This window comes from Vulpes lagopus, chromosome 8 (assembly GCF_018345385.1).
Source record: "Vulpes lagopus strain Blue_001 chromosome 8, ASM1834538v1, whole genome shotgun sequence".
Lineage (NCBI taxonomy): Eukaryota > Metazoa > Chordata > Mammalia > Carnivora > Canidae > Vulpes > Vulpes lagopus.
In genome coordinates, this window is record NC_054831.1 from 53845424 (window position 1) to 53858405 (window position 12982).

Genomic DNA, 12982 nt, shown 5'->3' on the forward strand with positions numbered 1-12982 from the left:
GGGGCCGCAGGCAGAATTTTTCCGGATTAGTGACTGCACAAACCAAAAGTCAAAGCACGGTCAGACCCAAGCCTTCCTCAGCTCTGCTTCTCCTGGTGCAGTCGGGAGCCTCTCAACCACTGACGAAACCCAAATGCCCTCGTTCTACTCATGTGTGACTGTCCAGATCCAATGGTCATGGCAGACGCAGGGGAATCACTGGGAGCTTTCACAGTCAATAGGTCTCTGCCTCAAACCCTCTGCTGCCTTGTTTCCCAGGAACAGCTGTGGCCTTTGAGCAGACACCCGGAGTGCAGAGCAGTGGTGTGGCCACCAAGCACCTGAAGAGCCACAAGCACATGGCAGGGGATCTGTGCTCAAAGTGGCCAATCAAGATCCGGGTGGCTTTGCCATCACTTTAAGTAGCCCAGGAGGACAATAACCAAATCCCCCAACGGAAAAGCAGAGAAGGAACAGCAGTTGAAGCCTCCAGAATCTAAACAGAAACTCTAATGATCCTCTTTGAATTCCTCAGAGGACTGACAGAGGACACAGAGCCCCACAACATTCTTTTTTTTTTCAGTCATCCAATGTTTAAGTTCTTTTCTATATTTCATTGGATCAAGAATATATATTTAAGGAGATATGCAGTACCAGAGAAGCAATGTTTTCAAATGGACTGTGAGTCACAGTCAAAGCCCATGTGAGAAAAACAAGGGATTCTGTATAATTTGTCGGGCTGTCAAACTTTAAGGACTCTGCTGCCAAAATGATTTTGGTCAGTAAAAACTAAAACTAACCAGACATATGACAAATGTTCATAGTCAGGGTCAAGAGTGTTTACTCGTCAGCAGTTAGCTTTTAAAACACTAGAGATGAACTGAATGTGGCTGAAGCCGACGTATTTAACGAGTCTGGGAAGAGTCTCGAACTCTCCACTGCTGCTGACAAAGCCTACGGGTTAATCCACAGGTCTCGCTGTGGGTGCCACCTAGTGGGTTCACCTCCTTGCAGGACAAGATCTACTTTTAAAGGCCAACACATACACACATACACTATGATATGGTTTCCCTTAGAGAGTCAGATCTGCCAAATAATTACCACACTTCTAATTTTACATTTGAGTTGACGAACACCAAAGCAGAAGCGGAGGCTTGATTTTTCATTTTTGCTCTACTAAAATTAACCCACCACGTCCAGTACTCACTTTCCCCTTATTACTAGTGGCAAACTACATAGTGAAAAATGTAAGTAGAAAAAAAAATGAAAATAGGTATTTTTTGGTTGTTGTTCATACATATCCATGAGTAGATATATAATACACACATAAGCATAACACGGTGGAAAGATAGCCAATTTGCTCTAACAAGACAGGTCTCTTTCTACAAAATATAATGATGCCTAAAAATCAGATTCCACGTTGCAGAATACAATAATTTTTCAAAGGTCATCTAAAGTATTAATTGGATGATGAAAGGTTATTAGAATTGGGTAAAGGGAGATTTTGTGTCTATAAATAGGTCATCTGTACACATACACACATATTCTAAAAATCACACACGGTAGTATAGTGGGCAAAACTTACAGATATCCATGGCCATGCTGCTTATGTCTTGATTTAGCGGAAGATAAGAGAAGCAGCAAGAGAAAAGAAAATAGAAAAAAAAATTGGAAGAAGACGAAAAGAGGAAAGGAAGAGGGAGAGAAAGAAGAGGAGGGGGAAGAAAAGAAATGGGAAAAGAGAAGAGAAGAAGAGGAAAGGAGAAAGAGGGGGAGCAGGACAGAGGAGGAAGCAGAGGTGGCTGCCCTGCCTTTTACTGGCCCCTAAATATGCCCCCACCCCTCCAACAAACCAGAGGGTCAGGTGGCAACGAGGAGCGTCAACTCTGTTGGTTATTTTAAAAACATCTATTCAGCTCAACAGCTGAGCTGAATTGTTTTTGCTATATGGTCACCTAATCTAATTAACCACATTTATTCATGCACACTGGACGCAAGGTTACTTGGGGCAATAGGGAACTGCCCCTGCCTCTCCATTTGGGGTATTTAATAATGGATCACCACATTCTTTTCCAATAGAAAATACGTTTTCAGCTACTCGTTGCACTTGTAGAGTGAAACATCACTCTAGTCTGTTAAGATTTTTAAATGGAAGGCAGCAGAGTAGACAACCATCTGACCAGCTTATGTTATTCTACACATGAGGCCACCAGGTCTGTCTCTGAGCTGGCGCAGCCCAGCCAATTGCTGCAGAAGCTGAAAGGTGGCCCCCAGGAGAGTTTCCTGGGAAGGCAGCAAGCTCCCTGAGGCCGGAAGGCTCTGAGGGCTGGCGAGGAGTGGCATTCCACACTCAGGGGAATGTAGGTGCAAAAGCAGAGGGTGGAGGCCCATGGCACCCTGGCACACAGGGATACCATCGAAGTCTGAGCCCGGGGTGCAGAGGGAAGGAGCAATTCCCTGGGCTCCCAACAGCCCCTCACCAACCACCTGGACTGTGGGCGACAGCCCTGGATGTCAGCTGGCCCTTTCTCAACTCTAACACACCTTAGGCCATGTCCTTCTGTGCCCAAGAATTCCTGTTCTCTTCTGTTTATGGGCTCATTTTAATCATAAAGATTCTAATGAAAAGCTATACAGTCACAAGCCCCAGGGGCTTGAAAGTTCAAGCAGCCTGTGACAGTGTGGGTCAACACCTTGATGTTGGGATGTGAGCTTAAGTGACATGTGCAGGTTGGCAGGGCTCCCTCTGGGCTCCCCATCACACTGCCTGGCACTGCGTTCTACACTCACGGGGTTCATCAGCCACAGACATTTGGGGGATATACTCAGTATCATTAGTCACCCTGGTAAGTACTCAAAAATAACCAGGATGAATGGATGTGTGTTCTGTATGTTTGTGACATAGGGGCCATCACAGGAGTCACCAGCACATAAAAGTCTCCTCCATCATACATACCACATCCCTGGTACCCAAAAGGCAGCTTTAGTTTCTACCCGTAAGTATAAAAAAAGCTAAACACCAAATCACATAAAGTAATTTCTCACAATACCGCATCACTTTAAATCAAGACACAAATTTAGGAAAAAAAAAAAAAAATAAAGCCGCCAAAGGACATGCTGGCAATTTATCAGATTAAGCACCAGTGACTTCCCCTCCTGACCGCCCTCCCCACCCCCCTGCCTCCCTCACCAGACCAAACCACTTTGCTGCTGGATTCACAACCTTCGCATCCATGCTGATCATCAAGCAGGTGTTGCTATGATATCAGGCTGAAGGTTCCAACTCATGTGACTAGCGATGTTGAGACTGTAAAGCATGGATCTTTGGATATACAAGTAAAGTGTGGAAATGAATATTTACTGTGGTCAGGGCCACAAAGAACTTAAAGGACCATACTGTGTGTGTGCACATGTGCACTGGGTATATTTATGGGCAAGTGAGAGGAAGAGGGAATCTACAGGAAAGTTTCCTCAGATTGGATAAGTTTTTAGTTTCTTTTGAAAAGCACAGTATTTGCTATTTTCCCTCTGCAACCCAAGCATCACCCACCACATGGCTCTGTCAACAGGTGAGACCCTACAGCTCCCCAACTCCTATCAGCAGATGCACAAAGCACAAATCCATTTCTTCTGGACCTGCAATGCCCAACACAGAAGGTTAATGCAGTTTAAACTAATTAAAAGTAATTTAAAAGTTCAATTCCTCAGTTGTACCCGCTACGTTTCCAAGTGCTAACAGCCACCTGTGGCTGGTGGCCACCTTACAGAACAGCACCAACCTGAGATCACGTCCACTAACATGGGAAGTTCTGCTGGACATTGGTGACCCAGACCCTGCCCTGACCCTGTCTCAGCAGGTGGATGCTGAAATATCACACATCCCAGGGGGTGCCCCTACATGCACCTCCAGGAGTTTCATAGATCTTCATTTCTATATAAATAATTAGAACGTGACTTTAGTTTCTCATGGGAGTCACAGCCCCTCTGGTAAAAAAAATGGAAGACAATGGATTGTCACCTCCACTAAACACACTTTCAAAAAAAGGAATATTTTTCCATATAGTTTTTGGGAAATATTGTAGCCTTCGAAAGCCTGTTCATGGACCTCTTTAAAACATACGCTCAGGGAGCCTGGGTGGCTCAGTCGGTTAAGCATCTGATTTTGGCTCAGGTCATGATCTCAGGGTCCTGGGATCCAGCACTGTGTCTGGCTCCCTGCTCAGCGGGGAGTCTTCTCCTTTTTTCCTTCCTGTCTTCCTCACTCTCACTCTCCTTCTCTCTCAATAAAATCTTAAAAAAAAAAAAGAAAGCAAAAGAAAAAAAAAAAAGCTCTACAAGAGCATGTTTCACAGTGGTCACCTGAGACACAACTTCTCTGCAATAATAACCTTGGCTTCATGCTGCCCTAAGTTATCTCCTTATTAGTCTTTTTTTATTTTTTTCTAACTTGAGCTCATTAATTATAGAAATCAGCAGCAGCCCTCACATTAGCCAAAGAGATGCTATGAATAAAAATTAGCTCAAGGAAACTCTCTCCATTAAAATATCAAGGTAATTTCTTCTCCTCCAATCTTAGAGCATTCATTTACCATGTGATTAGCATTTTTATCTGGAGCTACTGAATAAATTGTAATTTACTTTTGACGAAATAATTACCTTGTGGAGGATAAAGGTTGAAATGTTTATAGCCCTATGAACCAAGAATGCCCTTTACAACTTGTGCAAAATAAAATGTAAAAATGTAACAAAATTAAATGTAAAAAAACTAACATAGACTGTAGGTGGGAAGGCAGCTACTGTACTATGTAGTATAAAACCAGCTTCCCCTGGTAATAAAGGTGACCAGACAAATAATCTTAAAAAGAAAAAACACACAAAAAGACAGATTATGGATTCCAAATTTTCTGTCATAAGGCAACTTCTCTCCTACTACTAGTGATATACACAACAGTTTAACTGATGTGAGTCAGGTCTTCTCAAACTCACTTCAAAATCTTCAGGTAAAACTACCTTTATTTTTAAACTTTTTTAAATGTAATAAAAGCTTCAAAGCAGATAGAGTCTGAAAGTAAGAAAGAAGTCAAGGTGATTTAATGATTTATTTCTGGAGTTATCTTGGTTGAAAGTTATCAGTGTCAACCTTTACCTCGGCAGTGAAGCAACATTTTATAGACAGCACTTTGTGACAGTGGAGAGAACATGAATTAAAAAATTGAGGGAAAGGCGCCTGGCTCGTTCAGATGGTGGAACATGAGACTCTTGATCTCGGGGTTGGGGGTTCGAGCCCCACACTGGGTGTAGATGATACTTAAAATCCTTTTTAAAAAGTTGAGAGAGGTATCTGACCTGTACATGTCTAAATCAAATGTTTTTTCAAAACAAACTTATGATCTTTATCAGTACATGGGGGAAGAGAGAATTTCAGAAAATAATGCAAACAGTCGGCACATACTAAACCTAACAAGCACCTCCTTTGGGTTAGGAACCATGGCAGCTATTTTAAATTCTGCTATTTCAGCACTTTAAAGAGAGAAGGTTAAAAAGAAGAGAATCATACTTGAGTCCATTAGAACTCAAGCCCCGTGATGGCAGGGATTTTTATCACTCTTCTTTCCTCAGAAGCAATATCAGTCCCGGGCACATAGTCAGTGATCACAAAATAATTGCTGACAAAGAATGACTATCTGGCAAGTGGAGCTAATAAATGTGAAGGGGAAAAAAAAATCCTAGCACACCCTACTCCTGTTCTGAACAGGAAATTTGTGTTTCAGGCATCCCTTCTGGGGTTTGGCATGATCAACCTGGGGTCTCACATCCGGAGAAAAAGCAAAAGGGCAAAAGAAGAATAAATTAGGTTATAGAAAAGAAAATTTGAGTATTTGAATGAACACAAAAGAAACAATGAGAGTTTAGTCTGAAGAGATGGCAGAAACTTCCAAAAGTAAACGACTGAAGACCAAGCCAACAAGAAGGGAGAACAGGCTGCACGGATCAACAGAAGCATACCAGTGCAGTGAGAAAACCTTTTAAAACATATAGGTCTTGCTGTTTAAGACATTTCTAACTTGGTCCTGCTCTGCTGCCTTGAACCAAGCCTTTCAGATGCAGGGTTTCCAGTGGAAGACAGAATATTTTCAAGCTCTGAAATCTTTGAATTATAGAATCCTAATATGTAGAAGGGATCTTAGAAATCCTTCATTCCAGTGCTCATTAACTAAGGCTCAGAGAGGGTAAGAACTTACCCAAAGTCACACAGCCAGTTATGAAGACCACGGCTACTCCCACTTACTCTGCTATTGCCCCCAGCATTCCTCGGAATCAAACACCCTGGATTTCTAATTTTCTTCCTCCTCTGAAAGCGAGGGGAACAGTTTTAGGGAGCTTTGGGAGATGGGCTGAGGTGCATAGGGCACAAAGCTTATTTGCTATCATTGCTTTCATATTATTTTCCTCCCTTATGCTCCCCACCACCTACTTACTGAAACTCTCTTTTGAAATATTTAAGGTCTGTTAGATGTCTGCAAGCTCCTTGAAGCCTCCAGAGAGAAGAACTGATACAAATCCAACTAAAAAAATTCCATCTCAAATGGGAGGATCCCACATCGGGGCAGAAGGCATCGCATGAAGCTTACTCATTCTCTACAACTGCATCACGACAATATTTATCGAATCACAGAATTTTAAAATATTCAACACTTTCAATCAAAAATGCATGAAATAGTAAAGCCAAACTATTATGTGTGTCTGGCTAAAATGAACATCTGGTGGAAATTAAGACCATGAGCATGATGATTTGTGGAGCCATCTACCTCTGAACAGCACGACTGAGTTTATTTTTCTAACCTAGCTCAAACCTATAGAGCCATTAGCTGTGTAAGGTACCAGAAGTGATAGTTGCAAACAAGTAATAGATGGTAAAATGTCATTTGTCCTTGGCTTTCATAATAGCAACTATTATAGGCATGAAGTAATTGCAAAATTAGCAAATGTGGCTAATCTTGTGACCAATCTGTACCTGAGAATCTGAAATCTTAGCTTAAACTTTTTTTTCTAAGAAAATCTACACAAAACAATACTAACATTTTCAAAGGTTATTTTACCTTACATTGCCAACTTCTTAAATCAACGTATTTTCAGGTACTGGAAATCAACTGTTTTCCCACTTCAGTTTCAGCTGGAGTGGCTTGTTTTGTTAAATGTGTAATACATGTGCAAGTGCATGTGTATATTTTAAATTTTTGGTTAAATGAGATAAAATTAAGTAGTGTTTTTAGAATGTATGAAAAGCCTGGGGGTTAAAATATTTAAAATATTCGATGTCTCAAAAAATCTAAAGGTACCAACATGATTTTTCTGTCCAATGACACTATATGTCTGAACCTAAATTATCTGTTGACTTTCTGTACTCAGAATGTAACTGAAAATCCAGAAAGAAACATGAGGCCTTTGATCAACCAAAGCAGTCCACAAATTATAGGCACATTACTTATAAAAGCCCTTTGAGTCTTCACGTAAAAATGAACTGATCTTTCTTTAAGCACAATTCTCTCAACGCTTGTTGTCTAGGATGCAGATGTTAACAGTTGATTGGAAGTGAACAACTTCTAATTAAAAAGAGAAAATACACTGTAAAACCCACATGAATACATTTCATCTGGAATGGATGGATCTTCTAATTCACTGTAGAGAGAGGAGCGAATGTTCACCCTAACCCTAAGAAGGGAAGCCATAGCAGAGAGGAGACAGAGCATGATTTAGATAATACAGGTGTCAGGAGAGTGCAAGAGCACAGCAGTCGGTGTGGCCCTGAGGCAGGATGCTCCCGAAGGGGTGCTCGGGTGCTCAGAGGTAAAGCAATCGGAGGTCATGTGGGGCTGGGAGGGAGAGAAAGCTCCACAGAGCCTGGGTGCTGAGAAGTGAACACGCAGTGAAAGAAATAGCTCATGGCTGGGGTCAAGGGGAGCTTTATTTAGGATGGTAGAAACTTGAGTATGTTTGCAACGTGAGGAGGAGGAGCCAGGAGAAAGGCAGACATCAGAAGAGAAGTGGGAGACAACTGTGTAAGCAAACACAGGGGAGGGATGGCACGAGAAACACAGAGGAGCAGATTGGCCTGGAAGACCACCTGGACTGCCCAGAAAGCCCTCGGATCTCCCACCAACCTGACTGCATCCGTCTCACTTTAAAACAGTGCCACTCACGGGCAGTGCTCGCCAGAGACATTAGTGTCACCTGGGGTCTTCTCTGCTGCATCGCTGCCCCACCCCAGACCCACTGAATCAGAATCGGTACATTCACAAGATCACGAGTGATGCTTATTACAGCCCGAGAAGCACTGGTTTTGACAATGGGCGTAGAAGTCCAATGGACCTGTTTGAATTCAGCTCTACCCTGGCCCCATGGTATGGGCTCTTGGACAAGTCCCTTTCAACCTCAGTTTTTTCCCCTGTAGAATGAGGACATTGACAGTCATATTTCTTAGGGGCCACTGTACAAATTAAATGAGATCATGTAGGTAAAGAGGTTGGCACCGAGCATGGATGGTACGTTACTAGTGTTCGTCCCTTCCAGCTTTGTTAAGCTGTGGCCGAACCCCTTTAGGAAATGACTTCACCAAGGATGGAAAGGAGTTTCATCATCTTCATCCCACGGCATCAGCTCAGAGACCTGCACACAGACGTGTAATATTAAAGTGAAGCATCCAATAGTGACGTACTGAGATGAATCCAGCACTGTGATATGGGTGAACCAACTCTCCCAAGGCAAATATGAAAGCTCGTTCTTTGATTGTATTTATACAAATGCCAATTTGGAGTAGGTTAGGAACTTGTTTGGGATTAAAGGATCAACTTTCAGAAGAGAATAAGCAAGGTTCAAGGCAGAATAAATTCGTCTTTCAAAATCTCCTGCAACTAGGAGTAACCTAAGACAATGAGTCTCTGAACCAGATGTCAGGGTGCTGCATTCTGGTCCGGGATCAGCAGTACAAACCAACCCGAGATGCTGAATCTAAGGGATCAGGGTTAATGCTTGGGGAAAGTACCTAAGTCAAATCACACCGCTAGAGCAGTTTCTTCATTTTAGGCAAGGCTCCAATAATGAAGTGGCTGACTTCATTGAATGCACCATAATTTCCTGTGTTGGCAAAAGCATATATATATATATATATATATATATATATATATATATACACACACACACACACACACCCCATCACACTTGTACTAAGACAAATCTGCTTGCATTATTAAATATGGAAAAAAAAACCCAGAACATATTACACAGAACACCCACTTCTGTTGGGAATAACACATAACAATGGCTAAAGTATTTCAGAGACAGTTAATTTTTAATATGAAGAATCCACAAGTCATTCCAATGCATTCAATTCGATTAATTCACCTGCTGGGCTAGATCCTGGGTGGCAAGAAGGCCAAAACCCAGGTGCCTTGTTGGGTAACCCCCTACAAAGGAAGGAGGCACCAGGACACAGTGCCAGGAACCTGCACTACAGGCTTAGAGTCAAGGCCTGGAGCCCTGATCAGTAGAAGCTTCTGGAAAGATCTCATTTGATACCACTTCCCTGGGATGCAAAGGAAGACAGAACATTTCTGGTAGGGATGGCAGTAAGACAGTGGCATGAAAGAACCTGACGGGGAGGCTAAGGAGTCAGGCTCTTGCTTTCATTAGTGGGAAACCATGAAAGGTTCAACTTTTGAGGAGTGACAAGATCAAATCTTGTTATAGGGTTAGTCATTTTGAGGATGGACTGGACGGCAGGGAACCTGGGGGCAAAATGACAAATTAAGGGCAATGCACTTAACCAGGCAAAGGACAAGCAGGCTTGGGAGGAGGTGGAGGGTAGGAACATCATTTCAGAGTCAGATGTGGGGGCCTTGGTGACCTATAGGGAGAGGAGTCAAGGGTGACAGCATGGCTTCTGGTTCAGAGGTACAAAATAATAAAGCCCAGAACTATAGGAAAGCTCCAGACCAGGAATTCTCCCGGTCACAGGGAGGTCATTGTGAGTATCACTGTAACGCATGTCCTAAGAGCCCAGGCAGCACTATAGGGAGGACAGGATTTCCTTTGTGTCCAACAGTAAGAATTCCCCTCCACAGCCTCTACACAGTCTGTGAACCTTGAGCAGCCACTCTGGGGACATCCCTGTGAAGGCCGATGGCCCTTTCCTTTGGATTCAAATCCTCAACTGGATAAGTTTAAGTGACTCCAGGTGTTAAAAAGGTGTTCCTTCCAAACTGAAATTCACAATGTTCCAGAGGCGTGCTTACCAAGAAAGAGCAGGTCTCAAAAGTACAAGATACCTGGGTTGGTTTGTTAAATGAAAGTGACGTAAAAGCTAAGTGCTTTAACCAAATTTTACTCTGAAAGTTATGCTCCTGGCACCAGTTAGTTGATTTCAAAAAGGCATTTCCTTGAAGGCTAACAAGCATTGTCCCACTCTCAACAGAAGGAAGCATGATGAGCAGTGTCTCTGCTCACCTGTATCACCTCCTCTCCCCTCCCAGGGCAGCAGCATGGATGATCCACTCTTGGCAGGACACTCAACTGTTTGGTGCCTCAAGGGTTTCCCTAGCTTGGTGAGAAGAGGCAGCCTGTATACACACAGCCTGTTGTTGGTTCTCCCTGGAATGGGGGGCAGCATTTATACCTTGCCGCTTTTGTCAGCAGGAAATACTACCAACATTTTGGCCAGAGCCATGCTTCACCCTGTGAGATGGTCAGAGTATTTATAATTCTTCACATTACCCCAAATGCCAGCCACAGTTATCACCCCAAGCATCTCCAAATGCCCACTAAACTTGTGATACATTCGGTTTGAGAGCCACAGCGGTATCACCGATGAAACTCATCTCTATAAATATTCTGTTTTTCTACCTGATAAAAATAATTACTGTTCCTACTGGTCCATCTGATATAGTATGAAAAATATTTTTTAAAGGAGTAATAGGTCAAACAAGCCATCAATCTTCTATAGCTCTTTGCTATTCTTTAGTAGAAGCAAATTGCTAAGTGAAATTATAGAGAACACAGCTATCTCTCTAGGACTTAAAATGGCTAAAGATGGCACTTTTTTTTTTTCTTGGAGAATTTAAAAATGAAATAGAGTTCAAAACTCTAGGAACGAAAGCTTGAGGTTTTTCTTTTCTTTTTTCTTTTTTTTTAAATTTAGGAACAATAGAGGTTTTATAAACCAAGCTGGAAGAATCAGAGTACCAAGGTAAAAAAATGCCTCAAAACGAAGATAATATAAAAGGATCACTGGCGATTTACATTTTCACGTGTATTAGTAACAAGAATGAAATAAAATAAAACATGACTTCTGAATCTCACTCCCATACTTGTGATAAAATTATTGAAGTACTCTGTATTGTGAATATGCTTTTAATTCCAAGGCTTCGAGTATTCACATTTAGACAGAATGTATTTACTAAATAATATTAAGTAAACTGTTAGTACAAACTTCTCTGTACCAGAAAGTTCTTTGATTTTTAAGAAAAAAAAAATCCCATCATTCCAAAACCAAAAAACATGCCCAAGGGTACTCAGAAGAGCAACAGCAATAACTAGCACATACTGGCAGGAACATTCCAGTGCTTGAAGTCCACAAACCTCAGGAAGCATGCTTAGACAGATGGTACTTAACATACAACTGCATTTAGATTTATAGGAAGATTTTTCACTTACTTCAAATTTCTGTTTAACCGCTGTTCCTCTAAGTTAAAGGGGTGGGGGTGGGGGGAATCACACTGTAATTCCTGATTTTTCTAATTAAAAAATAAACAAAACACGGCTTTGGATGTCCTCAAGTAATTGCTTTGAGGCTCCTTTCAATAAACACGACTTTCAAATTCTAAACAAAAAGCAAAATATCAAAAGTTAGCCCAAGGAACACTGTACAAAATCAAATATCACAGCGCAAACCAGGTGATGGCGTCTATCAGAAGTGATGATTCAGAACAGGATAAATTTAGATCGGTGCTTTCCAAAAGGCGTTTGGATGCCAAATGCAAGTAAATAGGTGAAGGCTACATCCCAAAAGTTTCTTGGAAAAAAAGATCGCCAAAATATTAAAAAGACTCTTCTTTTTGAAGTTTTCAGGGCCCTGGTGTCCTTGACACTGAACTTCCCCGATCTGGCCTTGGTGTGGCCATCCATTACTGGGTAAATCCACGTGAAACCTGAGGACGCTGCAGCCTCCGAGGGCGCTGTCAGGAGCAGTGGGGCAACTCCACATGGGACCGGCCTTTTATGGCCTGAACTAGAGAGCCCTGATCCCAGCTAATCTACCATAAATAGCTCTTGAAACTCAGAGGAGCCCATCAGCTGTTGCAACAAGCCTGGCCAGCAGCTCCTTCAAATGCAATTAGATCATTCGCATTGTCTCTCAGCTTGTTTTATAGAGAAATTAAAAATGCAACAGCAGTCTACTCCACAGGCTGCAACAATAGAAAATTGAGTGGGCAAACATTTCTTAGATTCTAGCGTTTGCATTCCGAAAGAACACATCAGCACTGATAAAGCTCAGATACCGAATGCCGGAAAGTAGGTGACACGCACAGTATATACGTTAAACAGCACATTATGAAGGCACGGACGGGTCTGTTTACAGCTTTACAAATTGTGTGGCCAGCTGTAGATTTCTTCCTACTTCCATTAACTGCAGAAAAAGGAGACATCAGAAGAAAGAACGGTGCCGGAACTACTTTCTCTGAAACACACAAGGTTTTGTCTTAAGAGCAGCAGCAATGCTCCCAACTAGCAAGAAGGATCCTTCAGAAGGATCTCAGGTCACTCACCTCACTTAAAAACCAAAGGAAGCTTAACTACTGAGAAAATCTGAAGGACCTCGCGCGATCACTTCTTAAAGGCTATTTACATTTTTTTAGATATTAAAACGAAATCTTACCACCCTGCTTATAAAAATACTTACAATTATAGATGTCCTTGCTGTTCCCCAAAATAACAGTCTTAATTGTTC

General features: G+C 42.1%; 1 protein-coding gene across 16 annotated transcripts in view; it reads right to left on the reverse strand.

The window, feature by feature from the left end:
- Positions 1–12982, reverse strand: part of SVIL (supervillin) — a 230818-nt gene that overhangs the window by 139920 nt on the left and 77916 nt on the right. Inside the window, exon 1 of one of the 16 annotated variants that reach the window (XM_041766409.1) lies at positions 11689–12220. The exons of the other annotated variants lie outside the window; for them this stretch is intronic. The gene's annotated coding sequence lies outside the window, so the exon portion shown is untranslated. Of the gene's footprint in view, positions 1–11688; positions 12221–12982 lie in introns of those variants that run through there. 16 annotated transcript variants of the gene reach the window in all.